We start from the raw sequence: 27,395 nt of genomic DNA on the forward strand, positions 1-27,395 counted from the left end.
GAAAGATTTAGAAAGAGAAGAGGTTAAAACAGCGACTTGCTTGTGCAAACCTTAGCTGTTTCTTCAACTTAATATACACTGATTCCAAAACATTGTTTTAAGCAACACAAAAACAACAACAAACAACAACAAAAACTATTAATTTAGAATATACAAAATATATATGGTGGCATTTATTTGAAAGAAAGAAAAACAGAAAAAGGAACACATAATTAATTGCAGCTGCATAGTGCACCAGTATATCATACTGGTATGATATAACATTAAAAACAGGCACACGAGTTAAAGGCTTGGTGCAGTTTTGTGCCAGTCAATGCTAACTACTATGCTCAATAGATAACTTGATCTCCATACTGAAATCTCAATTGGCCAGACAGTTATTCATCATTTCTGAAACATTTAAATATTGATGTCTAGAGCACCTTGAGCCTGGACCCTGTTCACCACGTGTTTTTTAAATCTTAGCTTAAAGGGTCATGAAACCCCAAAACACTTTTTTGAGATGTAAACAGATATGTATAGGCTGCACATCATGGAAAACAGTAAAGGTACACATTAATGTTATTCATAAGTGAAAAATTTTTATTTTTGCATTTTTCAGAGCGATTTCTGTCTTCCGGTTTGAAAAGCTGAGTCGGAGCAACGTCACAAAATCTGACGTAATCGTGTACTTTCGGCCCAAGTATGGGCATGGTCGAATATGCTGACGTAGACCGTTTCGAGTGATTCTCGACATATATTCATGACATAAAGCTCATTTAATCCAATCACTGCTCTGTAGTATGCATACGATTATAATTGCGTTATGCATGAGGAAGTATCACTTTTCTCACCTCGGTCTCTTGTCATTCAGAGACATATCGTTGGTGTTCGTTTCCTCAGTGCTACTACTACACAATGTGTTTTCCTGCGACGCGACCAGAGCAGAGGTTTGTGTGGATTGTTTTGCTGTAATCTACCAGCACAAATGGAAAATATGTTCGCGTGAGATCGCATTACAGCAGAGAATTCAAATGTCACAAAAGTGCTGTTCATTCACCTCTGCCTGCTCTAGCTGCATTCAAACACGCGAGTCATAGGCTATGTTTCCTTTAGCACAGCAGCACGTGTTGTTTGTATTTTGCTCGCGATGTGGTCAGAACTGAAGTTTGAATACGAACACATGAAAAATACGACTGTTATGCTATACACGCGAAGCGCGCATATAATCGGTTTCAGCGCAGAGCTTCGCGTTGTGTTTAACAACACTAGCTATGTGGCACATAGCTCATACAGAATAAAGAATCCGTGTTTAAAGTTTTTATTTTACACATTCTCCTCCACCAAACATTAACCAGCACAGTGTAGTTATGCACACATATTTCATCAAGTCTTCTTCAAATGAATTATATGTGCAAACTGGACACTGATACAGTGGTGTAGCCTATCTGAACGCGTCAACACGATTATTCTAATAGACAAAGACTGATTTTGACAACCTGGTCTCATGACGAAAACGTACCCGTGGGCACGTTTTCGCGAGTCGCGAAATACGTACCAGTGAGTACATATCGCTGCAGTTTCGCTCTGAAATGTCCACTGAGCGGCGCCAAAACTGTGTTTTTTTTTGTTTTTGTTTTTTTTTGCCGGAGCAGATAATGGGGTGAATGCGGTATGTTTTTATGACATTGCTTTTTAGACGAATCGCCACGGTTCTCGATTTGACGTTTGCGCTCCGTTGCGTTTTAAAATAACTTCCCACCGACGCTACGTAAACCTACCCGATATTGTTAACAAAAAGCAAACGCGACGTAAGAAGCATCCGTTTTTCAGCTCGTTTAGATCTCTCTTTGAGCTCTCTTTTTTTCTTTTTTTTTTTTGTTGCCGTCAGTCGCCTTTCGCGGGATTCGTACCCATGCAGGCTGGGGGAGTCGACTCCTCGCCCTAAGTCCGACTCCGTATCGGCTGAGCTACCGAGCAAGCTTGGTCACGGTCAAAAAAAGCGAAACGTGTAGAGCCGGAGAGTCCAAAGTACGTTCGTTTACAAATTGGGCACTCCGGTCGGATGCGTTTTGAAGCCGTTACGTGATATTGCGCGAGGGGACGGCAAAACGAGTCTACGAATCCATAATCCGACCCCGGCCGTCGTCGAAACAGTGCGTGAAAACGAGCAAAAGCGCTCATCGACAGTTTGCCGACCTCTAGCGTTCGTTTTTGTCAGAAACTGCGGCGAGACGTACTCGCCAGTACGTAATTTTGTGTCTCGCCAAAACGTGCCCACTGGTACGTCTCTCCCATGAGTCCAGCTTGGATTTTGAGGCTGCAGTGCTTATAAACGTAATCAAAGTAGCCCATTATTAGCCCTATTAAATATTCTTTCGCATTTCTCCCTTGTGCTTGGTGGTTTGTTATTTTCTCCGTGCTCATATATTAATATTCATTATTCTGTATAATCAGTGTGTTCTATGTCTGTGCTTCATTGGTTGTTCTCTCCCCTCTTCTCCCCCTCTACACTCCCATTTTTCCAGAGCTTTGAGGTGTGAACGACCAGGGTAAAACAGGGGAGTTTCATGACTCTTTAAATGTGTAGTATAAATAAACAGCTTTTTGAGATAGTATTAGTTGAAATGGAGTAGAGGCTTGGAAACGGAAACAGTATTCGATAGGTCACGACCGACTGGAGTGCCCTACAGACAGGAGGGCCACATTAGCATTAGCTGAGTTATTCCCACTGGACATGACCACACTTGAACTGCCTACCCTTGGTCACAGAGCTCCCACTGTTGAGGTGGTGGACTATTTTTTAAATTTATAGAGCTTGTGGTTATATCATGGTATAACACAATGAGAAACATCAGCCTTTTTTTTTTTTAGTATTGAAACAATTGCAAGGGCAAATACATTACCAACCAAATATAAACACATCTTTATTCACCTCTGTTTCAAAGAGCGAATGATAAAGGGGGTGCAAATACATTACCAAAAAAAAAAAAATTAATCTTTCCATGAGTGTTTCACAAGTCGCTGTCTTGCTGATATACCTGATGAATATTAATTAGTTAATTACTTAAAATGCAATTTATCATTGTGCAAAAAATCATTGTGTCTCATTGTTATGTTATAATGCTAAATTTAACAGTAAAATTGTGTGTATTTATGACCCGATGTGAGCACCCACACAGACTTAAAGGCGCAGAAGGTGATTTAAGTTGGATATGCTTCTTACAGCTGATTTGCTACAAGTGTGTTTTGGTGCTCGGCCCAATCCACTTTCAACAGCGTTTCTCAAAAATCGCTTACTGTGCCTTTAACAACTGAGGCCTGTTGCATGAAGCCATCTCAGTTGCCTCACAGGTAAGTTTGAGATTAGTTTGAGCAAACTCTATTTTTAATAAAGCGATTCTCTCACGTGAACTGCCCAACATACAGACAGTATGTTACTTGTCCCACCAGAGACAGTAATATACTCGACCATTGTTACACAGCAATAAAGGATGTATATCACTCTGTCCCACGGGCAGCTTTGGGGCTCTCTGATCACTGTTTAGTTCATCTCATACCAACCTACAGGCAGAAACTGAAATCAGCTAAACCTGTAGCAAAGACTGTAAAGAGATGTGGTGGATCCAAAATGGTCAAATATTCATATTCATGCATTTTTATTAATATTTATGTTAATTGTTTATGGCTTATGATTTATCAGTTTTACTTTTGATTTCCTATATTTATGTATTCATACTTTATATATATTAATTCTTAGCATATTTTCAAGTATTTACTTGTTATTGTACCCTTATGGTTATTTTTATTTTATCTTTAAGAGTATGCTTGTTATGTTCAATTGTTCTTCAAAGTGTTGACGATTGTAACACGATTGTGGTTAGACATTGGATGCCTGCCAAGTACTGCAGAAGGGATGTTTTCCAGAATTATTGCTCATTTGAATCTGATCAAAATATGTCTGTTATTATTCCTGATGACATTTAAAAGGGTAAGATTTGCAAACTTCCCAAAGGGGGTCAAAACAACTCATATCTATTTTCGACACTGGACCAGTCTATGACTAATGAGTAAAACCATTTAACCTTTTCTTTTAGAACAAAAACATCAATTTGTGCGGGATGTAAATTTCCCTATATGCTCATGGTATAAAGCTGACCGGGTCATTGAATATTCAGCTTTTTTCTCTCCTTTACTCTCCTGGGCTTCTGCTTCTCTCTTATCTGCAAATGTTTTAATTCTTTTTGATTTTCATCTATTAAATATAATTCTCTAAATTTATTATTAACTATTGACTACTCCTTTATGATGGTTATTTTACCTTTTGGTTTTATAAAGTATTTTTTTTTATTATCGATTAAAGTTTGCGTGTGAGGCTAAATTTAATTGTAATGAATAAATAATTTCTCATCAACATTATCTACTGCCTGGTTCTCATTTTCCCAGGTTTTTGCATCAGTTTTGGTGCCGTGACCCAGATCTGTTCAGCCCAGTTTGGGTTCTTTGGAAGATGCATTGCAAGGTTTAAAGAGAGGTGAGCAAAATTTCTCTGCTTTATTGAGGTAAGTAATATCCTCTGTTTATTTCTGGTCTACTGTTTTCTGAATTGCTTGAGCTTTGAAGCTGTAGCTTTGAAGCTGAAGCTGTCTGCTGGTGGCTGCAGACAAAGAAAGAACCCACGAGTCCAACCTTTGTCGAATCTTTGAATATTGAATAACTGGTGTTCATATTGAATTACCAATTTTATTCTGAGTATTCTGTGTCAGTCGGGCAAAGGGTATATTAATGAGGGAGCGCTCTGTGACGAGGGTGACTGCCGTTTGATATTAATGAATCTGTTGTTGTTTTTTTTTCGTATAATTTACGAGAAGGACTGTGTTGGTAGATTTAATGAAAGTCTGTTTAGTCAACTCGTGTCTTTTGGGCGGAAGCTTCTAAATAGGGCTCTGCAATTTTGATAGCAGTAGACTGGCCTTGCTGAATTATTACAGTTTTTCTCAATCAATTTGGTACATTTTTCCAAACTCAGGTAACAGCTCTCAAAACAGTTAACACAGTGATCAGTACACTTTGTAATTGTCCTAAACAGATAGTAAATTCTCCTTCATTTCATACAAATCACAAATCAAAAGCATAATTTTCTCAAAACACTGTGCACAAAAATCCCAAATTTTATCACAGCAGTTCATACAGCCAACCAAATCTTTAATATATCAGGAAAAACATTTGTAACTTTTCCATTGTTCTTCACAAAGATCCCAAGAATTTTTGTATCATTTTCAAAACACAACAAACAAAACTCTGAATTGTAAAATAGTCAGTTGCACACCTTCTGTCTTCAATTAACGCCAAATTGTTATCTGATGAGTTAGTAATCCACTCAACACAGAAAAAGACAATTTCCTAATTGTTCACACAGCTGTCTTACGTAATTGCAACAACTACAAAAGGGGAAGAGAAGAAGAACAAAGAAGACAAATGAGGAGATACAGTAAGACAAAAACAAGAAGTATGAGCAGTGGAAACAGAAGAGGTGAGAGGTGGTGGCCAGGGTAGACGGAGAAGAGGAAGAGGAAGAGGAAGAGGAGATAGAGAAAGAGAAAGAAGAGCTGAATATGTAGGAGGAAGAGCTGAAGATGTAAGAGGAAGAGCTAAAGATGTAGGAGGAAGAGCGAGAAGAGCTGAGGATGTAGGAAGAGGAGAAGAGATTGAAGAGATGGATAGATTGGAGGGCAATGGTAGAGGAAAGAGAAAATATAAAGAGGTGGACAGGGAGGAAGAGGATGGCAAAGAGGAGGCCAAGGTGTAAGAGGAGGGAAGAGAGGTAGAATGAGGGTAGGGTACACGCGTGTTTCAAATGAAATCAGAGCCACACTTATTGACCATGTCATAAATTATGGTCTCTCACTGAGAGAAGCTGGCCAGAGAGTTCAGCCCAATATAAACAGATCCACAGTGGCTTCAATTATCTGCACTTTTTTAGAGGGAAAACCAGTAAGTAACTATATCATTCTACTTTTACAATGAGAGTCCATGTAGTCTTGGTTGACATAGGTCTAGATCTCTACATTAAGGCCCAATCCAAATTCTATTTTATACCCCTTCCCCTTCCCCCTATGCCTACCCCTTCCCCATGCCCCTTGAAACAGAGTGTCAAGGGGTAGGGCTGAAAATATTCCCCTAAGAAATGGGACACCACTACTAGACCGTTACACGTCATCATAAGTCGTCGCTAGCTCCTACGTCATAGATGCGCCGATGTTTATCACACACTTCTAAAGGCCAATTCACACCGCACCGACAACACTCGTCTGTTGTATATATATATATATATATATATATATATATATATATATATATATATATATATACACAAAAGGTACAATAGTCCATAGTGCAGCTGCTCCACTTCACCGAAAGAGAGAGGTAACGTTAACCACTATGAGAGCAACGCAGGTTTACCTTCAGTTTCGTTTTTAATAATTTGTTTTGGCTTGTTTAGCTACATGGTTGTATATGCTTATGGGTCTCGTTAATAAAAAGGGTCGCGCTAAAAAAAATTTTTGTTGGTGCGGTGTGAATTGGACTTTTTTTTTTTTTTATATATTTTATTTTGAGATTTTTTTCCATACTGTACCAAACAAATAATACAAAAACAACCCAGAACCACCTTTATAACAAAAAAAAAAAAAAAAAAGGGGGGGGGGGGGGGTGATAATAATAATGATAATAAAGACATAACTACAGGTTCAGTACATCAAATTGTTACAACAAAATAAAGAGAAATATTGCTACATTATTCAGCCTTGAGGAAATCCATGAAGGGCTGCCACACGGTTTTGAATTGACGATGTGATTTAAGCTCGATGGAACGTATATCCTCCAGTTGTATGACGTGAAACAGTTCACACAGCCAAACTTTAAAACATGGAGGGTCTGAGGTTTTTCAGTTTAAAAGTATTATTTTTTTAGCAAGAGTCATGCCCATCATTAGCGATCTTTGCTGGAAGATTGGAAAAGTTTCCAATGTCTCTGAAAATCCCAGAATTGCAATTCCATGGTCCGGCTTAACCTCCTTCTGGAAAACTTTTGAGAAAAAGTTGTATAGCAGTCCAAAAATTAAACAATTTAGGACAAAACCAAAACATGTGTGACAAGGAACCTTCTTTTATTTTACATCTGTCACAGACTGGAGAAACAGAATTGTATATTTTACTCAGTTTAGTTTTGGAGTAATATAATCTATGCACCACTTTAAATTGTATTAGCCTATGTCTTGAATTTCTTGAACAATCTTGAATCTTCCCAAGACTTTAATTCCAAATTTCATCAGATATTTCCTTGGCCCAGGCTTCTTTTATATACTCTGTGTTCACAGGCAATTGGAAAACATTAACACAGCATGAAATCAAATGTGTAGAGCTTGGACTCAACGAAAAACATTGGTCAAATACATTAGGCTTTGGCTTGTTAATAAATTGTGCAATGACTGTTTGAACATAATGTCTCACTTGTAAATAACGAAAAAAATCAGAACCCGGGAGATTGAATGTAGGTTGTAATTGACTAAAAGATGCAAATTTATCATTTACATAAATGTCCCCAATACACCCCAAGCCTTTACTTTTCCAGTCAATAAAACCTCGGTCTAACTGAGATGGCTTAAAAAAGTGATTATTAGCAATGGGTGTAAGGGCAGAGACGTCAGGTAATTTAAGGTATTTCCTAATTTGATTTAATATTCTTATTGAATTTTTAATTATCAAATTATTCCCTATTAATTTTGATGTAGGAGATGTTTTGGAAAAAAGTAAAACTGGGAGACAAGATGTTGTTAGAGAGATTGTCTCTATCCTAAGCCACAAAGGATCAGTCACAGAGAAAGTCTGGCCCGGGATACCCCTCTGCCAGTAAAGTAGCGCCCTAGCATTGGCAGCCCAATAGTAAAATTTAAACACTGGGAGGCCTAGGCCCCCCAACTGGGTAGGTTTCTGTAAGTGGATTTTTGTTATTCGGGGAACCTTATAGCCCCAAATAAATGGCATAATGATTGAATCCAAGAGTTTAAAGAAAGATATAGGTAAATAGATGGGCAAATTCTGAAAAAGATAAAGGAACTGCTGCAAAATAACCATTTTAATTGCGTTAATTTAACCAATCATCGATAAAGGAAGGAGCCTCCACCTGTCAATATTCTCTTTCAGTTTTTCAGTCCTAGCTATGAAATTCAGTTTGAATATATGCTTAGGGTTCTTAGGAATTACAAGACCAAGATACGTAATGTGGTCTTCAACTATTCTGAAAGGCAAAGAGCCAAATTGGCTTGAATTATTATGCCTAGAAAGCGACATAAACTCACTCTTGGTCCAATTGATGGTATACCCAGAGATTTTACCAAAGGCATTAATATAATCAAGCAAATAAGGAACTGATTTAGCCGGATTAGAAAGATATATTAATAGATCGTCAGCATAGAGACTGACCAATGCTTCAGTGTCTCCGATCTTTATTCCATGTATAAATGGGTGACTTCTAATCCCTACTGCTAGTGGTTCCAATGCCATATCAAAAAGAAGAGGAGAAAGAGGATCTCCTTGCCTAACTCCCCGACACAACTCAAAAGGTTTAGATTTATTAGCATTTGTCAAAATGGATGACAAAGGGCATCGATATAGAATTTTTACCCATTTAATAAAACATCTGCCAAACCCAAAATACTCAAGTGTTTTTAGCATATATGGCCACTCTATTTGATCAAACGCCATCTGGGCATCAAGTGAAATGATTGCTCCAGTGGCTTCTTTACTGCGATCCTTATAAAGGATATTAAGGAGAAGACAAACATTGCAAAAAGAAAATCGCCCTGGTATAAACCCAGTTTGGTCTGGGTGTACTATTGTTGAGAAGTGCCTTCCAAGTCTATTGGCCAACACTTTTGTTATCACTTTCTGATCAAAATTAAGCAGCGATATAGGCCTATAGTTGGCCGGGTCGGTGTTGTCTTTACCTTTTTTTAACAGTACACAAATATTGGCCTCATACAGTGAATTGGGGAGTCTGCCATTTTTAAAAGAATCATTGATCATTCTTAATAAATAAGGGGCTAGTTTTCAAGAGAAAGCTTTATAAAACTCACCTCCAAGTCCATCTGGACCTGGCGCTTTGCCAGACGGAAAAGAGTTAATGGCCTCTAAAATGTCTGCTTCAGAAAATGAGCCTTCTAAATCCTCTTTTGCAGCCTCGCCTAGTTGGGGAAGTTGTAAATTATCAAAAAAGGTATTGTAATCCTTTTGACTGGCAATGGATTTTGAGGAATAAAGATCAGAGTAAAAATCCCTAAATGCTTCATTAATCTCCTCTGGACTGGTTACAGTCTTGTTTGTTTTTGACCTAATTTGGTGAATTGCATGTTTTGCTTGCTCTCCCGTAATTGTCTTGCTAATAAAGTTTCTGGCTTGTCGCCTAATTCAAAATGTTTTTGTTTCAATTTAAGCAACAGGTTCTCAATTCTTTTGCCTAAAATTGAGTTGTATTCATATTTTAATTTCAGTATTTTATTATAATCTTGTTGCCTTCCACTGTTTCTATATTCATGTTCTAATGTTGTGAGTGAATTTTCAATCTCCAGAAGTCTAGTATTGCTTTTTTTTCTTTTTAGCGGCTTCATAAGCAATAGTATAACCCCTCATGACTGCCTTAAACGTATCCCAAAGAACTGAATCAGAGACTTGGCTATTGTCGTTTGTCACAAAGAAATCATCAAATTTAGCTTCCATATATTTTCCAAAAGCTGTATCTTTTAGCAGACCAGAGTTAAATCGCCAATGATAACTCTGTTGTGGCAAGACATTATTAAGCTCAAGTGTGATGGGACTATGATCTGAGATCAACATATTGTGGTACTTCGAACCCACTATTCTGCATACCAATTCAGAGGTAATCAAAAAGTGATCAATCCTAGTGTAGGTTTTATGAATGTGTGAATAAAATGAATACTCCCTCTCTGTTGGGTGTTGCAGCCTCCAAATATCTACCATGTTTCTCAAGGATGATTAGTCTATTTAAGATCTGTACTGAGTTTAAAGTAGGAGGAGGCTTTGAAGATGATTGGTCTAAAAACGGATCTATATAACAATTGAAATCACCACCGATGATGACATTTGCACGTCCAGATGGGATCATATCAAAAACTTTTTTGAAAAATTGAGAGTCGTCTATATTTGAGCCATATATATTTAACATTGTTATCTGTAAGGGGCCAAGCCGACCTGAGATCATGACATATCTGCCATATGAATCAGTAGTCATTCAATCAAGTTGAAATGAAATTCCCTTCCGAAATAGAATTGCTACCCCCCTTGCTTTACTACTAAATGGGGCCTGATATACCTGGGATATCCAGCTAGCCCTAAGCTTGCGTTCTTGTCCAACTGCTATATGTGTTTCCTGAAGGAATAGGATATCTGCCTTCAGAGATTTTAGATAATTAACCCTTAAACAGGCAAGAGTGGAAAATGATAAGCAAAAAATATTTTCATGATATTTTTTATATCATCTGAGCTTAAGTAAAACATATCCAAAAGAATTTTTGAAATATTTGATATATTTTGGATTTTATAAGTTGTGACTCCCAGGTCACGTTGCCTGATTAGGGTATAAAAAAAGGACCAAGTCATTAATCTGTTAACTGTTACTGGCCTACTTGCCACTGCATGCTTAAAACAATTATATCCTATACTTTACCTGATGTAATGTTGACAAATTATATATCATTCAAAAGCTTACGAACTCAAGATTCAGCCTGTGAAAAGCATTTTGAAATCGGACCTTGCTTTACCATAAAAATGGTACTTTAATTTCTTTTAGCAAGCTCCTCACCTAGTGGGTGGTGTCAGGTTTTGTATTACACAATTTATTTGAACTACTTTGTCAAGATTAGAATTTTTTTTTTTAATAAAACACATATCATTGGAAAGTTCTGAGTCTCACGGTCCCATCTGCCAACTGTTTTTTGATATTGAGACTGAAATGTATAAATTTGATACAGGAGAATGCATTAAAAAAACACCCAGTGGCTATTTTTGGTACAACGCCTAAAAATCTCATGGGAAGTTACATTTTATTAAATTAAAATTTAGAACACAAATTGGTTAGACATATGACTGTGATTTGATAGTAATTTTAGAGTAAAAATTATTTTGTAAAATATACATTTTATATAAAATATTTACAGTACAGTCCAAAAGTTTGGATCCACTAAGATTTTTAATGTTTTTAAAAGAAGTTTCGTCTGCTCACCAAGGCTACATTTATTTAATTAAAAATACAGTAAAAAACAGTAATATTGTGAAATATTATTACAATTTAAAATAACTGTTTTCTATTTGAATATATTTCATAAAGTAATTTATTCCTGTGATCAAAGCTGAATTTTCAGCATTGTTACTCCAGTCTTCAGTGTCACATGATTCTGCAGAAATCATTCTAATATGCTGATTTGCTGCTCAAGAAACATTTATGATTATTTTCAATGTTGAAAACAGTTGTGTACTTTTTTTTTTTTTCAGGATTCCTTGATGAATAGAAAGTTCAAAAGAACAGCATTTATCTGAAATACAAAGTTTCTGTAGCATTATACACTTCCGTTCAAAAGTTTGGGGTCAGTAAGAATTTTTATTTTTATTTTTTTGAAAAGAAATTAAAGAAATGAATACTTTTATTCAGCAAGGATGCATTAAATCAATCAAAAGTGGCAGTAAAGACCTTTATAATGTTACAAAAGATTAGATTTCAGATAAACACTGTTCTTTTCAACTTTCTATTCATCAAATAATCCTGAAAAAAAATATTGTACACAAATATTTTGTACAATTGTACACATTAAATGTTTCTTGAGCAGCAAATCAGCATATTAGAATGATTTCTGAAGGATCATGTGACACTGAAGACTGGAGTAATGATGCTGAAAATTCAGCTTTGATCACAGGAATAAATTACTTTGTCAAATATATTCAAATAGAAAACAGTTATTTTAAATTGTGATAATATTTCACAATATTACTGTTTTTTACTGTATTTTTAATTAAACAAATGTAGCCTTGGTGAGCAGACGAAACTTCTTTTAAAAACAATAAAAATCTTAGTGGTTCCATACTTTTGGACTGGACTGTAGAGTACATTTGATTTACAGTAAATATAATCATTTTTTGAAGTTACTTTTTCTTTTTTTAAAAAAAAACAAGACCAAATTTATGTCTAAAACATTCTTAAATTACAACCATTTAAATTTAGTGTAGTGTTACGTATATTCTCAAAAAAGGGAGCAACAGTTTTTTTAATATGGTTACCTTAGACTTTTCCACTCTTAGGGTTAATCCCTTTTTTATACCCTAAACAGGCAACGTGACTCAGGAGTCACATACATTTCAAAACGTGCTAAATAACAACATAAACAACATATGACAATTTTTTTTTTCTTCAGCACCCTAAGACAATGTTCAGAATTAATGTTAGCAGTAATATAATTTTTTTTCCAAAAGAAAAGTAAGTTTAATATATAATTATCTACTTCAAAATCTGAATGTTCTCCACCACTGGCAACCATGTTGGATTTAGATCAGGCTTACTAATAGATCACTGAAAACTTGAAGCAAATCATGTGACCAGCATACTTGAGACAGACCAGGCATTGATAAATGATAAAAGGATTTAATAAAAAAATTGTTCTTATGCCCCAAAAAAGACAATAAATACTATGTGACTCGTGAGTCACGTTGCCTGATTTACACTTTACCTCTCTTGATGGGTTGGCCAAGCCCTTTGACATTCCAAGATGCTAGAGTTAAAGTATAATTTCCTTTATATGTTTGATCCATCCATTTCGTTTAACTCTTGTAGTATAGAATGAACCAGAATAACATGCCCCCTTCCCCAATAAAAAAAAAAAAAAAAAAAAAAAGAGAGAAAAAAGAACGCTTTAGTAAACATAGAACAATGTATTCTCCCCTCCCATGCCTTAAATGACTTCCCCAAATGAAGCATTATGGCTCCCCCTAATAACTAGAGCACCCTATTTACGAAGCAGAATAACACTCCCAATTAAGCTAATACTATGAGGGTAAAAGTAGCCTATGTAGAACAAAAAATACAACTCCACAACCAAGTCTAACACAACAAGAGAACAATATGCACTTAGTCTCTATATATGCTCCATAGTCTGATACATCAGAGTTTATTCCTGGACAATCTCAACGCTTTGCCTCAGTTCTTTCTCCACATACAGCTTTGCATCCGCCGGGGATACGAACATTTTGGTATTTCCATTATGGCTAATGCAAAGCTTGGCCGGGAAGCGCAGAGTGTGACCCACCTTAAGCTCCGTTAACGATCTCATCACTTCACTGAAGCTCCGACGTTGTTCTATTACCTCAGCCGTGTAGTCTGGGAAAATTAGCACCTTACACCCCTGGTACTCAAGCTGACGTCCCTGACGAAGACGCAGAATGCGCTCTTTATCCTGAAAGTAGTGGATCCGAGCAATCATTGCGCGTGATTTGGCTCCTTCCGGAGGTTTTGGCTGCGGGACTCTATGTGCGCGGTCAATGACCGGGGGGTCGGAAAAGTCCGCGAAAAGTTGCTTTATCAGATCTGCCACGAACTCAGTCGGTCTTCCTTTCTCGCTTCCTTCTGGAATACCAATAATCCTAATGTTGTTGCGGCGCGATCGGCCCTCGAGGTCGTTAATCTTGAACTTGAGTGACTTGTTCTCTTTTCGTAGATTGTCCAAGGAAGTTTCCAGTGAAAGGATCCGAGTGTCATGATCACTGGCCAGCTCCTCTATCGTTCCTACTCTCTCACTTAAATCCCGTTGCATCGTTTGTATGGCTTGAAGAGTGGTTTCCAATTTGTCAAATCTTTCGTTAAGAGTAGTAAGAATCTTATCCGAAATCTTCTCTATCAACAGTGACACATCTTTTTCTTCAGGGCCGAGGCCCACCTCTTGAGCAGCCATCGCCATGTTGTCAGTAGTTTGCGGCTGAGAGGATTTAGAGCCCTGAGGCGTTTTTTTTGACGGCATTGGCGGAGTTTTGAGTTTAAGTGTAATGCTGGATCTCTGACCAAAACGTTTATCCCATTTAAAATGAATTTAGAGAATGTTAAATTACATTTTTATCGACTTGGTAGTGGAGGAGATGTCAAACACGTCTATCTCGTACACTGCTCCATAGCGCCCCCCCGTGAATTGGCCTTTTAAGATGCCATTAATAGCTGTAGTGATCTCTGTTGCTTGGGCGACAGCTATTTTTTTGCATTTGTCTTCAGTTCTTCGCATAAGTCAAAGGAGATGAGCCTGTGTGTTTCCTCAGGAGTCCCTGGTTGATACAGAACATACAATACTGATGAATAAGCACGCAAACTGAATGCACTTTTTGTTTATATCATGTAACGTACACGTATTTATGCACGTAACCACAACAAAACAATACATTAATCAGGCATGCAGCAAAAAGACATGTTAGCTGCCACCGGATTTGAATTTATTTTGTCAAATCAACGCAGGTTTCAATAAAATATAAAAAAATATGTTGTGGAACTATCATAAAGTAAAAAACATTAGCGAACTGTTTTCATGGCGATTTTAACTAATCTTTTTTCGGAGAACATAACCGTATACATGAACACAAGATTAAAGGCAACATAAAACAAGTGATTATTTATTACTAAAATACTGTTTACCGTAAAAAAAAATACTTACATTTATGGGTCTCTCTGCTCGCTTGGTCGGCCAAGTTGGAAATTTATCATACCCCTGCGTCTGAAGTGTGGTCCCGAAAGATCTTCGTTTGAAGGGCTACCTGGCCCTTCCCCCTACCCCTTCCCCTCCAACCAAATGAGGATTGGGACACCCCTACCCCTTCACGTGAACGTGCGAAACAAAGGGGAAGGGGAAAGGGGAAGGGGTAAGGGGTAGAAATGGGATTGGGCCTAAATGTTCCTGCTTGTCCAAACCTTTTTCAGAATTGAAGTTAGAGAACATTCAGGTATACGAACAAGACTTTTTTCAGTTGAACAAGAGCATGCCATTGTTGACATTTTGGTCCAGAACAACACCCTCTGCCTCACAGGAGAATAACACAGGACAATCAACTGTTCCACAATATCCACCAATGCAGTCTCTCCACAATTGACCGTGTTCTAAGAAGAAATGCTATCCGAAAGAAAAAATGTGCCCTTTGAGAGGAACTCTGTTAGAGTGAAGGAGTTGCGATTCCAGTTTGTTCAAGTATGTGTAACCCAATTACTACAATTTTACTGTCATCTCAAAGATATAGTTTTCCTGAATTTTAAGTCTTTGTCCATAAACTATTCCATGCTACTATATGTGAAAAGATTTAGGCATATCTATGTATACTGCTACTTCAAAGTGTGAACTCAAACTTCAGCAACAATTTCACAGTAGTATTGACTGCAATCAATCCCATTACTGTAAAACACAAATTTACTATATTTTACCTTGTGTTCTTTTTACTCTAGAGAGTCTTGGAGTTGGATAGCAGTCCAACTCATTATGAGTACCTGTATATTGATGAAGCAGGCTTCAATCTTCAAAAAAAAGGAGAAGAGGGAGAAATGTGATTGGCCTTCGTGCTACAGTCAATGTCCCTGGACAACGAGGAGGCAACATCACTCTCTGTGCAGCAATTTCTACAACTGGTGGTATTTTCTGTGATGTTGATGAAATTCTCTGGCCAGATGTAATTGAGAGGCATGATCAATAAAATAATTGATTCAATGAATGCAGTACATTTATCACTTTATTTTTTATTTACCTATGTACTTATTTGCATAATATATATATATATATATATATATATATATATATATATATATATATATATATATATATATATATATATATATATATATATATATATATATATATATATATAAATATATATATATATATATATATATATATAAATGTAAAATGTATTTTCATTTATTTCTTTGTGTATCTTCAGCTGAATTTGTTTTAAATCAACAGAGAACACACTTTTAGTTTTGATGTTAATATTGAATTTTAATAAATGCATTACTAGAATAAAATTCTGTGTTTCATTGTGCAGTGAATACTTAACGGTTTCGCCAGCATAAGAGTGTGTTTAGTTTGCTGTGTTAACTGTTTTGAGAGCTGTTATCTGAGTTTGGAGAACTGTACCAAATCAATTGAGAAAAACTGTAAGTTGAGATCCATTGGCAGATATATAGTAATATTTAAAATTAAAACCAAGAGAAATTTGAAATTTGTCTAAATCCAGAAAGTAGAAATTTAAATTGTATACGTAGAATTTATTTTATGAAAAGGAAAAGAGGGGAAAAAAAAATTGTTACCATTGTCTTCAACCACAAGTATTTTGAGTGTTTTATCTAATAGATGAAGTTATTATCCGGTCATGACCTATTCTTTTGTGTATTGAAGTCCTTGCAAGGCACTAAATCCTAAAATGCTAAATAACTTTTAAAATTTCCTACCTAACTACCTAACTTGTCAGAATGGGTGTCAAAGCAGAGCAGCATGTGAATGTCCATCTTTTAAAGGAGATTGGATTGAATTGTAAAAAGGCTTACAAATTCAATTAATGTCTATTTGCCACTATTTCCTCCAAGTCACTTTGATGAGGTGAAGTTAGTTTTGAACAAGTTCCTGTTCTGCTCTGTTCTGTCCCAGCTGTGTTAGATCGAGTGTGCTGCTGTCTTTTATGTATTGTGGTCCAAATTTTAGTGATATATATATATATATATATATATATATATATATATATATATATATATATATATATATATATATATATATATATATAAAATGTATACATAAATTCCATTTATAAAATGGAATTTAAGTGATTGCTTGACTCACTTTCAGTTAAACTGGGTTTGGACTTATTTAGAGAATGTTGTGCAATGAAGAGAGTTTAGACTTGGCTCTCAGGACAGACATGTGTGTTACGGAATTCTCTTAAATAGAATATGGATGGTAGAGATATGATATTAGTCACTCCATCTTGGCTAATAGATATTTGTTTTTATTAAGAAAAAAAAAAATCCAAAACTGTAAAATCAATATATATCACGAATGCTGTCAACAGAGATTATGATTAAGGTTAATCATGGATCCAAAATTATGAAATCTCCAGTTTATTTTTATTATTAGAACAGCTCATGAGCAAAAGGATACTTTTTTTATTACATAGATGAATGATAAAATATATTTAAGAAATTTGTGTTCTTAACTGTGACATGCCGAGACTTGAAATAATATTTCTTTAAATATGGTTTTTGTTTTTGCAGTGTTAAAATCAATTCTATTGCGACAAACATCGTCTGACTAAATCATTTCAAAAACCTAGACACTGTTGCACGGGGAATGCCACAATGCCTATTTCAGACAGGACCACTTTGGCAAGTTACTGAGTTTATTGAACACAATTATCTTTGGTGGTATGGTTCCTTACGGGGGTTCTTGCTCCAAAATTAATTGGACATACAAGAGCTTTAACATTAACCCCCCGGAAACATCAGCTTGGAAAACACAGACAATTAAGACACTAGTAATGTCTTTAAGAGTGAACGTGGTATCATGTAGATATGGCAGTAGGACGTCTATACTGTAGCTTGGTTATGAGGATGAGTGTCTCTCAGCAGTGAGGTCCATGCCTGCCGGGACTTGAAGCCTTATTGACTTAAAGGTAGTGATCTGGAACAAAGAAAACGACAACCAGAAGGTGCACTGTAATATGTTCTTGCTTATAATGGGGAGGGAGGGAGGGTTGCGAGCAGTTTGAGCATACTTACCGAGCAGCGATGCCACGTATATATGTCCCGTGTCTAATAGGAGAATGGAGCGATTTGACAGCTGACCGCGTCAGCTGGTCGCGGCACTATGCCTACGTGGCCTGACTGAACTAACGCTGCGCTCGATGTTTCATCCTTTCCAACATCGTTGAAAGAGTTTTATTCGATTGGACTCGGTGGTATTCCACCCTTAACAATATCTATTCCCCATTCAGTTCACTGTTTGCATATGCAGTGACAAGAACAAAAAAAAAAAATTATACTCTGGCCAGAGTCATAAAAGTGTGAAAGTGTGTGTGTGTGTGTGTGTGTGTGTGTGTGTGTGTGTGTGTGTGTGTGTTTATATTACATTGTGGGGACCAAATGTCCCCATGATGTAATATAAACCTGAGTTCACCTACATCGTGGGGACCAGCCAGCGGTCCCCACAATGTAAATGGGTTTATAAATCATATAGAATGAGTTTTTGTGAAAAAGTAAAAGTTTGCACAGTTTCCTGTGAGGGTTAGGTTTAGGGGTAGGGGCAGGGTAGGGGGATAGAATGTACAGTTTGTTCAGTGTAAAATGCATTGAAGTCTATGGAAAGTCCCCACAATTCACAAAAACAAACATGTGTGTGTGTGTGTGTGTGTGTGTGTGTGTGTGTGTGTGTGTGTGTGTGTGTGTGTGTGTGTGTGTGTGTGTGTGTGTGTGTGTGTGTGTGTGAGTGATGGTGCACCAAGGCAAAGAAAAATGCCATAAACAGTATTCAAATTTTCTAAAATGGGCACATTAAATGAATTATGCCTGAAATAATGGTCATGGATGAATTTGGCTAAAAATCCTGACCTGTGTTATTTTGGCAGAATGAAACAATGCCACACCTGCGCAGGGGAATTTTTTTGGGGGAAAGCAGAACAAGCAATCTTGTCCTGTTTACCCCACACCTAACTTTACTTTTCTTTCCAGCATCTCATGATGAGTTCCACTGAATGGAACCGATTCTGTTATGAATGTATAATGTAATGTCTTGTGATTGTTAACATGTTGAAGTGTTGAGTGTTATCCAGGTAGAGGAATTTATATTACTGGGTAAAAAAAAACAAAAAAAAACTTTTTACTTATTTAATCAACAAAGGAAATATAATAACAATTAAATTAAATCATGTATGATATTGCCTGATGAGGGAATATCATGTGTTTAAGCTCTGAACAGCCCTGGATAACCCTCACACCAAAATCCGAATGAATTTTCACAGGTTTTGTTACCCCAAGGAGGATCGGATGGGGTGATGATGTGTAAATATATGTTGTCTCTAACAAAAACATTTCAGGGTCTTCATTCACAGGTCAAAGCCGTGCTGTTGATTGCTGAAATTTATCCTAATTCGAGTGCTAATGTATTGTCAATCATGTGAAAAATGACAATGTGGTTGTCTTGTTTTGTTGTTGTTGTTTTTTTTTTTTTTGTGTGTCCGTTATATCTTCTCCATGTTTAGGTTCAGTACAAGTAGATGTAATCAGGAGATTATGTGTGGTATATTCATCAAACAAGTTCTTTTTCTCGTGTGACACCTGATTGTGACCACTGGAAAGGAAGTGTCCATTAGGAGGGTCAACGAAGAGAATGAGTAAACTCAACTGGTGGCTTAAAAGCCCAATGTTTGCTCCAACTGATCAAGAGCCAGAACCAAGGAAGGATCGACGAGCACCTCAGTGCTTAGCAACACAAGGGGAATTCCCCATAAAGACTGAAACTGATTACATCATCCTACAGCTGAAGCACAGAATGGAGAGATTGAGACTTTGAAGGATTGTATTGATTAGGGTTATCAAATGATATATAGTTGTTTAATTTGCCTATTTGTGTGATACATCTGATGGTTATGTTTTTTTTCCTCCTTAGTTTTTATCAAGGTCTATTGTTGATATTGAATTCACAATTCATTATGGCAAATTAATTTGATTCTTTACTAAAACTGGCCAACAATTTAAGACTAATGGAAGAAATTTCATCCGCCTGATAGTTGCGGCAAGTCCTCAACCCAGGAAAAGTCCAGGGGACATTCGGGGTTGGGTTTTTCTAGTAGCCCTCGTCGGACCAGCCTGGTGAAGGCTTCCAGCCAATATTCTATGCAGTTAGCTGGGGTTAGAGAGGTACCAGCAGCTTCATTTAGATGTGATGCTTTTATATTTAATTTATTCAACATCCATTTCGTATCTTTTGAAAATTTTGGGAGTCTTTAAAGACTCCAGTGGGGGAATTGGTGGATCCGAAATGGTCAATATTCATATTCATGCATTTTTATTAATATTTATGTTAATCATTTATGGCTTATGGTTTATCAGTTTTACTTTTGATTTCCTATATTTATTATACTTTATATATATTAATTCTTATCATATTTTCAAGTATTTACTTGTTATTGTACCCTTATGGTTATTTTTACTTTATATTTAAGAGTATGCTTGTTATGTGGAATTGTACTTTACGGTGTTCAATGTGACAGGCAGGTCACGCTGACACGATTGTGGTTAGACAACCTGGACGCCTGCCAAATACTGCAGAAGTGATGTTTTTCAGAATTATTGCTCATTTGAATCTGATCAAAATATGTCTGTTATTATTCCTGACAACATTTAAAAGGGTAAGATTTGCAAACTTCCCAAAGGGGGTCAAAACAACTCATATCTATTTTTGACACTGGACCAGTCTATGACTAATGAGTAAAACCATTTACCTTTTCTTTTAGAACAAAAACATCACTTTGTGTGGAATGTAAATTTCCCTATATGCTCATGGTATAAAGCTGACCGGGTCGTTGATAATTCAGCTTTTTTCTCTCCTTTACTCTCCTGGGCTTCTGCTTCTCTCTTATCTGCAAATGTTTTTATTCTTTTTGATTTTCATCTATTAGATACAATACTCTAAATGTATTATTAACTATTGACTACTCCTTTATGATGTTATTTTACCTTTTGGTTTTATTAAGTATTTTCATTATCGATTAAAGTTTGCGTGTGAGGCTAAATTTAATTGTAATGAATAAATAATTTCTCTAATTTCTCTTATCTGATTTCTCTAATTTCTATTATCTATTATCTCATCACTGGACCCTTACTGGACCCCCTGCAGTTTGCTTACCGAGCAAACAGGTCTGTGGATGATGCAGTCAATATGGGATTGCATTATGTTCTCCAGCATCTGGACAGACCTGGGTCTTATGTGAGGATCCTGTATGTGGACTTCAGCTCTGCTTTTAACACCATCATCCCATCACTCCTCCAGCCCAAAGGGCTGTGTTTTCTCCCCACTGCTCTTCTCCCTGTACACCAACAACTGCACCTCTAAAGACCCCTCTGTCAAGCTCCTGAAGTTTGTGGATGACACCACACTGATCGGCCTCATCCAGGATGGTGACGAGTCTGCTTAGAGACTGGAGGTAGAACAGCTGGCTGTCTGGTGCAGTCTTAACAACCTGGAGTTCAACACACTCAAGACAGTGGAGATGACCGTGGACTTCAGGAGAAACCCCCCTGCTCTCCCCCCACTCACCATCATGAACAGCACTGTGACTGCAGTGGAGTCATTCAGGTTCCTGGGCACCACCATCTCCCAGGACCTGAAGTGGGACAACCACATCAAGTCCATTGTGAAAAATGCCCAGCAGAGGTTGTACTTCCTTCGCCAGCTGAGGAAGTTCAACCTACCACAGGAGCTGCTGAAACAGTTCTACTCTGCCATCATCGAATCCATCCTTTGCACTTCAATTACCATCTGGTTCAGTTCAGCTACCAAATCTGACCTCAGAAGACTACAGAGGGTAGTCCGGTCTGCTGAGCGAATCATTGGTACAACCCTCCCCACTCTCCAAGAAATGGGAACGTTTAGCGGAAGTTCTACCCGGAAGACTCTAATGCACGTCATTGCTCATTTTCTAACCAATCATTACACGTCACCTGAGTATATAAGTTCTGTTCGCAGATACCATCGCCGGTGTTCACCCCCATCCTCCCCACCACCACCAGGTCGGTCCCTGTCCATACATCGGGGGCAGGCTCCGCCCCTGCCTTCATCTTTAGGCAGGATCTGCAAACGACCAGACACAGGAACAGTTTCTTCCCTCAAGCAATCCATCTCATGAACAATTGACAAACACAGAACACACAACACTATTACACATTATTTATTTAAAACACTTATTTATACCTCAATTTGCACACATAACTGTGCATACAATTGTCTATAATATATATTGTTTTTTGCTTTTTTTGCACTTTGTCTATTTTGTAAATTTGTATATTACACTGCGCTGTCACTCCGTTGCACTGTGGAGCTTCTGTCACTAAAACAAATTCCTAGTATGTGTAAACAACATACCTGGCAATAAAGCTCTTTCTGATTCTGATATAGTCAATAGTCATGTAGTCATTATTATATGAATTGACAATTAATATAAAATGTTGCATTTAAATTAATGTAAATATATACATATAAATACAAGCTATAATATAGAACACTTTACTATGTTTTCTTTAGAGCTCTTTGTGAACCTATATAAATGATTTAAATTCAGTTGATTCACTTGCATTAATATAGTCAGATATTTACATTCAGCTGCCTTCTCAAACTTTCACTGCAGCAGCAGTATTTATTCTTGCAATTTACAATTTACATTTACAATGTGTTTAAAATCATGTTATTTTTCATGATGATCTCTTAAACGATCATAGGTAACCTGGTCAATTAATTCTAAAACTGAATGTATCATTTCTGCATTGACTACGATAGTGTTGCATAGGAGATAGTTACAGAAACCAGGTGGATTTGATATGCAGTGATTTATTCACATACTTATCTTGTTTATTTACATAACTACATAATTGCACAATACTATAAGATGAATGTTTTAAATATAGCTTTAAAAACAAAATTATAGATCAGGGATAGGCAACATCAGTTCTGGAGTGCCGCTGTCCTGCAGAGTTTAGCTCCAACCCTGATTAAAAAAACTCACTTGTCTGTAGTAGTACAGTTTTTTTCAAACATACTTTTGTCCTGTCTGTAGTCCCATTTTCAAAACTCTAAACACATTTAGCAGAACATCTGTCTGTTGTGACCATACCATTATCACAATTTATGTCGTTTTCACACAAAATGCAGTCAATTAACACATTTCTAAAGTGCTTAAATTTTCTTTTCATACAAGCTTACCCTATACCAAAATCATGGATCTTTCTCATGTTATTTGCAAATGCTTAAACACAGCAAGTCAGAAATTAAGACCTACAGTTTTTTTTCAATTGCTAACATACATTTGTCCAATCTGTAGGCACATTTTCAAAACTCTAAACACATTTAGCAGAACATCTGTCTGCTGTGACCATACTATTAACACAATTCATGTGTTTTTCCACACAAAATACAGTCAATTAACACATTTCTAAAATGCTTACATTTTCTTTTCATATAAGCTTACCCCATACCAAAATCATGGATCTTTCTCACCTTATTTGCAAATGCTTAAACACAGCAAGTCAGAAATGAAGACCCAATGTTCCAATCATTAAATATAGTATAAAACCTATACTTTTGCATCAACAGCAGCTCAAAAGTATAGAAAAAAAAAATATACAAGACAAATACTGAAACAATTGATAAGCATTTTTAATTAGCAGATCACTGAAATATTGAGAAATAGCAGATTCCAGTCTCAGTTGGAAGCATAGTCAGGGTTTGAACTTCTTTCTATTACATGGACATACACAGTAAAATAGGACTCTTTGAATCGGATTTGTTCAATGTGGATGAAAAACAACAGAGAGAAAATAACATCTGGGTAAGGGAGAGGAACAGATGAAGGAGGAATGGAGAAGTTGGATCAGGACAAGGGAGAAGAAGAGGTATGGGAGAGGAGGAAGAATGTGTGCTGGATTGTGCATCTCTGTTTTTTTCCACTTACACGTGGAACCTATGAAATTATTTCTGCCATGAATAGAAAATAAAAAAGGTAATTGTGTCTTTTTATCTCACAATTCTGACTTTTTAAACTCAATTCCTATAGTTTATATGTCACAATTCTGAGGAAAAAAAAGTCAGAATTGTGAGATGTAAACTCACAATTGCAAAATAAATTTAAAAAAATAAATAAAAAATAGAATTGTGAGATAAAAAGTTACAATTACCCTTTATACTTTTTTATTCTGTGGCAGAAAAAAAAAAGCTTCAACAGTAACCAAAGGCCATGTATGTTGTTGTTGATCAATGGCAGCAATTTCATGTTTTCATTTCAGTACAAGCTTCATGTAAAGCTTTTACTATGGCTTGCATGCATTATACTATTACTGCAGTAAAAGGAAACTGAATTATAAAAACAATGGATTTCATGTTTTCTCCAGGTAGAACAGAAACATGTCAAGTAATGCAGTTTTCATAATGCCATCAACTGTTAGTATTTTGACAGTCATTGCACTATGATTGACTATTTGTTCATGGTGGATAGAAAACTAGTGCGATGTTTTGACAGAACGACTATTTTGAATCAAGTTTGTTGTGTTTTGATAGTTAGTATGTGTTGAGAAAGGTTTTTAGCATTTTGAAATGTAGAGTTTGTGTTTATTTAACAAAATATGTGTAGTACAAACAATGTTCGTTAGTGTAGGAAGGAAGGGGACAGGGTCGGCGGTTAACTGCTGACTGAGCTTTATTTCAAAATTCAGAAATGTAAAACAAAAACTGTGCAAGGCACAAAACAAAATAAACCATAAAGGGCTTCACTCCAGTCACGGCATTTACGATCCACAAAGGGCTTTACTCCAGTCACGGCATATACAATCCACAAAGGGCTTCACTCTGGTCACGGCATATACAATCTACAAAGGTAGACCTCTCTCTCCCCGACTCCTGCTTCTCGCGGCGTTTTAACCTGTCTCCGCGCCAATTACTGAAACGAGAAACAGGTGTTCGTGATTTACATTTAACTCGCTAACTCACCAAAGATCTCCCGATGCTCTCTCCCGCTGCAGACCTCGCTGAACCACGCCCCCCTCGCCACATACCCCCACCGCCCGACTCAGGCCGGGGAGCCGTCCGTCTTGGGAACCAAAACTATCGGGCTCGCCCAGTTACTGCTGGACTCTTCTATTACTCCCATTTCAAGCATAGCCTCTAATTCTGCCTGAACTACCTTTTTCTTGTGTTCAGGCAATCTATACGGCCGGCTGCGAACCACCACGCCCGGCTCTGTCTCGATGTGGTGCTGAATGAGGTTTGTACGGCCCGGTAGGGGAGAAAACACGTCTGCAAATTCTGCTTGTAACTTGGATAAATCAGTGAGCTGTGAGGGCGAGAGGTGATCTCCCCCCGGGGCCAGAGCGAGGGATTGTTTTCTGATATTCGCCTCTGGCCCGAGATCATCCTCTCCGCCAATCACCGTCGCCAGCATCACTGACTCTGCCTCATTCCATTTTTTAAGGAGATTGAGGTGGTAAATCTGACGTGCTCCTCTTCTATCGGAACGCACAACCTCATAATCGAGCTCACCGACTTGCCGTGTCACCACAAATGGTCCTTGCCACTTTGCAAGTAATTTCGAGCTTGAATTGGGAAATAATACAAGCACTTTATCTCCCGGTGCAAATTTGCGTAAGTTAGCTCGTCTGTGATACAGTTGGCTCTGTCTGTGCTGGGCTTGTAACAAATTCTCCATAGACAGCCGCCGCACTGCAAATAACAGAGGTTCCAACCACTTATCCCAATTTTTGGCGTCCTCTTGAACGAATTTACGAATCATGGATTTAAGCGTGCGATTAAACCGTTCGACCAGCCCGTCCGTTTGTGGGTGAAAGACGCTGGTACGCACAGATTTAATGCCCAACAATTCGTAAAGTTCGCGTAACGTGCGTGACATAAACGCCGTGCCTTGATCAGTGAGGATTTCTTTCGGAATCCCCACTCGGGAGATTAAACTAAACAGTGCATCCGCAACACTCTTAGTGGAAATGTTGCGGAGTGGCACTGCTTCAGGATATCGTGTTGCATAATCCACAATGACTAATGCAAAGCGATGCCCTCTTGCTGATCGCTCTAATGGCCCGATGAGGTCCATACCAATTCTGTCGAAGGGGACCTGCATTAATGGAAGGGGGCGCAACGGCGCTTTTGGGGTGGCCGGTGGGTTAACCAACTGACATTCTCGACAAGACGCGCACCACCTGCGCACATTCTCGTGAATGCCCGGCCAAAAGAATCGGGTCATGAGACGATTTAGAGTGGCCGTTTGTCCTAGATGCCCAGCCATCGGGTTAGAATGAGCCGCGTGGAAAAGCATTTCCCTGCGGCTCTTTGGAACTAATAATTAGGTCGTATCTTCTTTTGTTTGAGTGTCTTGGGTCACTCGATACAACCTATCTTTTATGATCGCAAAATACGGATAAGAAAGTGGGCGTCCAGGCTAGAGAGGCTGACCATCAATAGTGCTGACCTTTTCAAACGCGTTTTTTAGCGTCTCATCATGAGACTGCTCCAGGGGAAAGTCATCGCGATTTGAAAGAATAAGTCTTCCAATTTCGCTCTGTTCCCCTGAAGCTGAACTCACTGGTCCCTGATCAGTCTCTCCTGCCTGTACTGGCACCTCCTTATCCCGCGATTTTTTCTCCCAAGAGGCATCCGAGCATAAACACCCCAATAATTTGTTAAATGCAGGCCAATTTGTACCCAAAATTATCGGATGCCGGAGGTGCGGATTAACTGCCACCTCCACGCTATGCTTTTGACCCCTAAATTGAATAATGACGGGCACTAACGGATATTCCACCACATCCCCGTGCACACACCTCACCTTAACCAAGCGGCCTGCATCCAATGCCCCAGACGAAATCAGGCTTTGATGCACCGAGGTTTGGTTACATCCTGAGTCCACCAAAGCCTGATACGTACCCCCCTTCGATGGCTGAGTCCAGCGACGTGGGGCGGTGGCACTGGACCCACTCGGCGGTTTTCTTGGGGAGCCGAGTGATAAACTGCTCCAGTACCACGCGATCGATAACCAGGTCCACGTCGCTTCCCTCAGCCAGTAGCCATTTGCGGCACGAGTCCCGGAGCTGTTGGGCCAACACGAAGGGCCGGCCGGACTCGCCTAGGTCCAGAGAACGGAAGCGTTGACGGTGCTGCTCGGGGGTCCGGCCGACTCGCTGGACGATGGCCCGCCGAAGATCGTCAAAGACCAGGAGGTTCTCTGCTGGCAGCTGCTGCGCCGCCACCTGCGACTCCCCCGAGAGGAGTGGGACCAACCTCATGGACCATTGGTCCCGCGGCCAGCCACTTGCCTCGGCTGACCGCTCGAACAAGTCGAGGAAGGCCTCGGGGTCGTCACATGGCCCCATTTTGTTCAGCGGCAGGTGGGTAGGCGCAGCCGGCTGCCCGATGGTCTCCTGGCGAACCTCCCGGTCAATCCAGCTCCGGAACCTCTCGCGGTCCTCCTGCTGGGCCTGCACGATGGCTTGAAAGCGGCATTCTTGGTCGGTGCGCAGGTCCAGCAGGGCCTGATGTTGCTCCTGATGCAGGACCGCGAGGGAGGCGATGA

The sequence above is a fragment of the Chanodichthys erythropterus genome, chromosome 20, assembly GCF_024489055.1.
Source record: "Chanodichthys erythropterus isolate Z2021 chromosome 20, ASM2448905v1, whole genome shotgun sequence".
In the NCBI taxonomy this organism is placed as follows: domain Eukaryota; kingdom Metazoa; phylum Chordata; class Actinopteri; order Cypriniformes; family Xenocyprididae; genus Chanodichthys; species Chanodichthys erythropterus.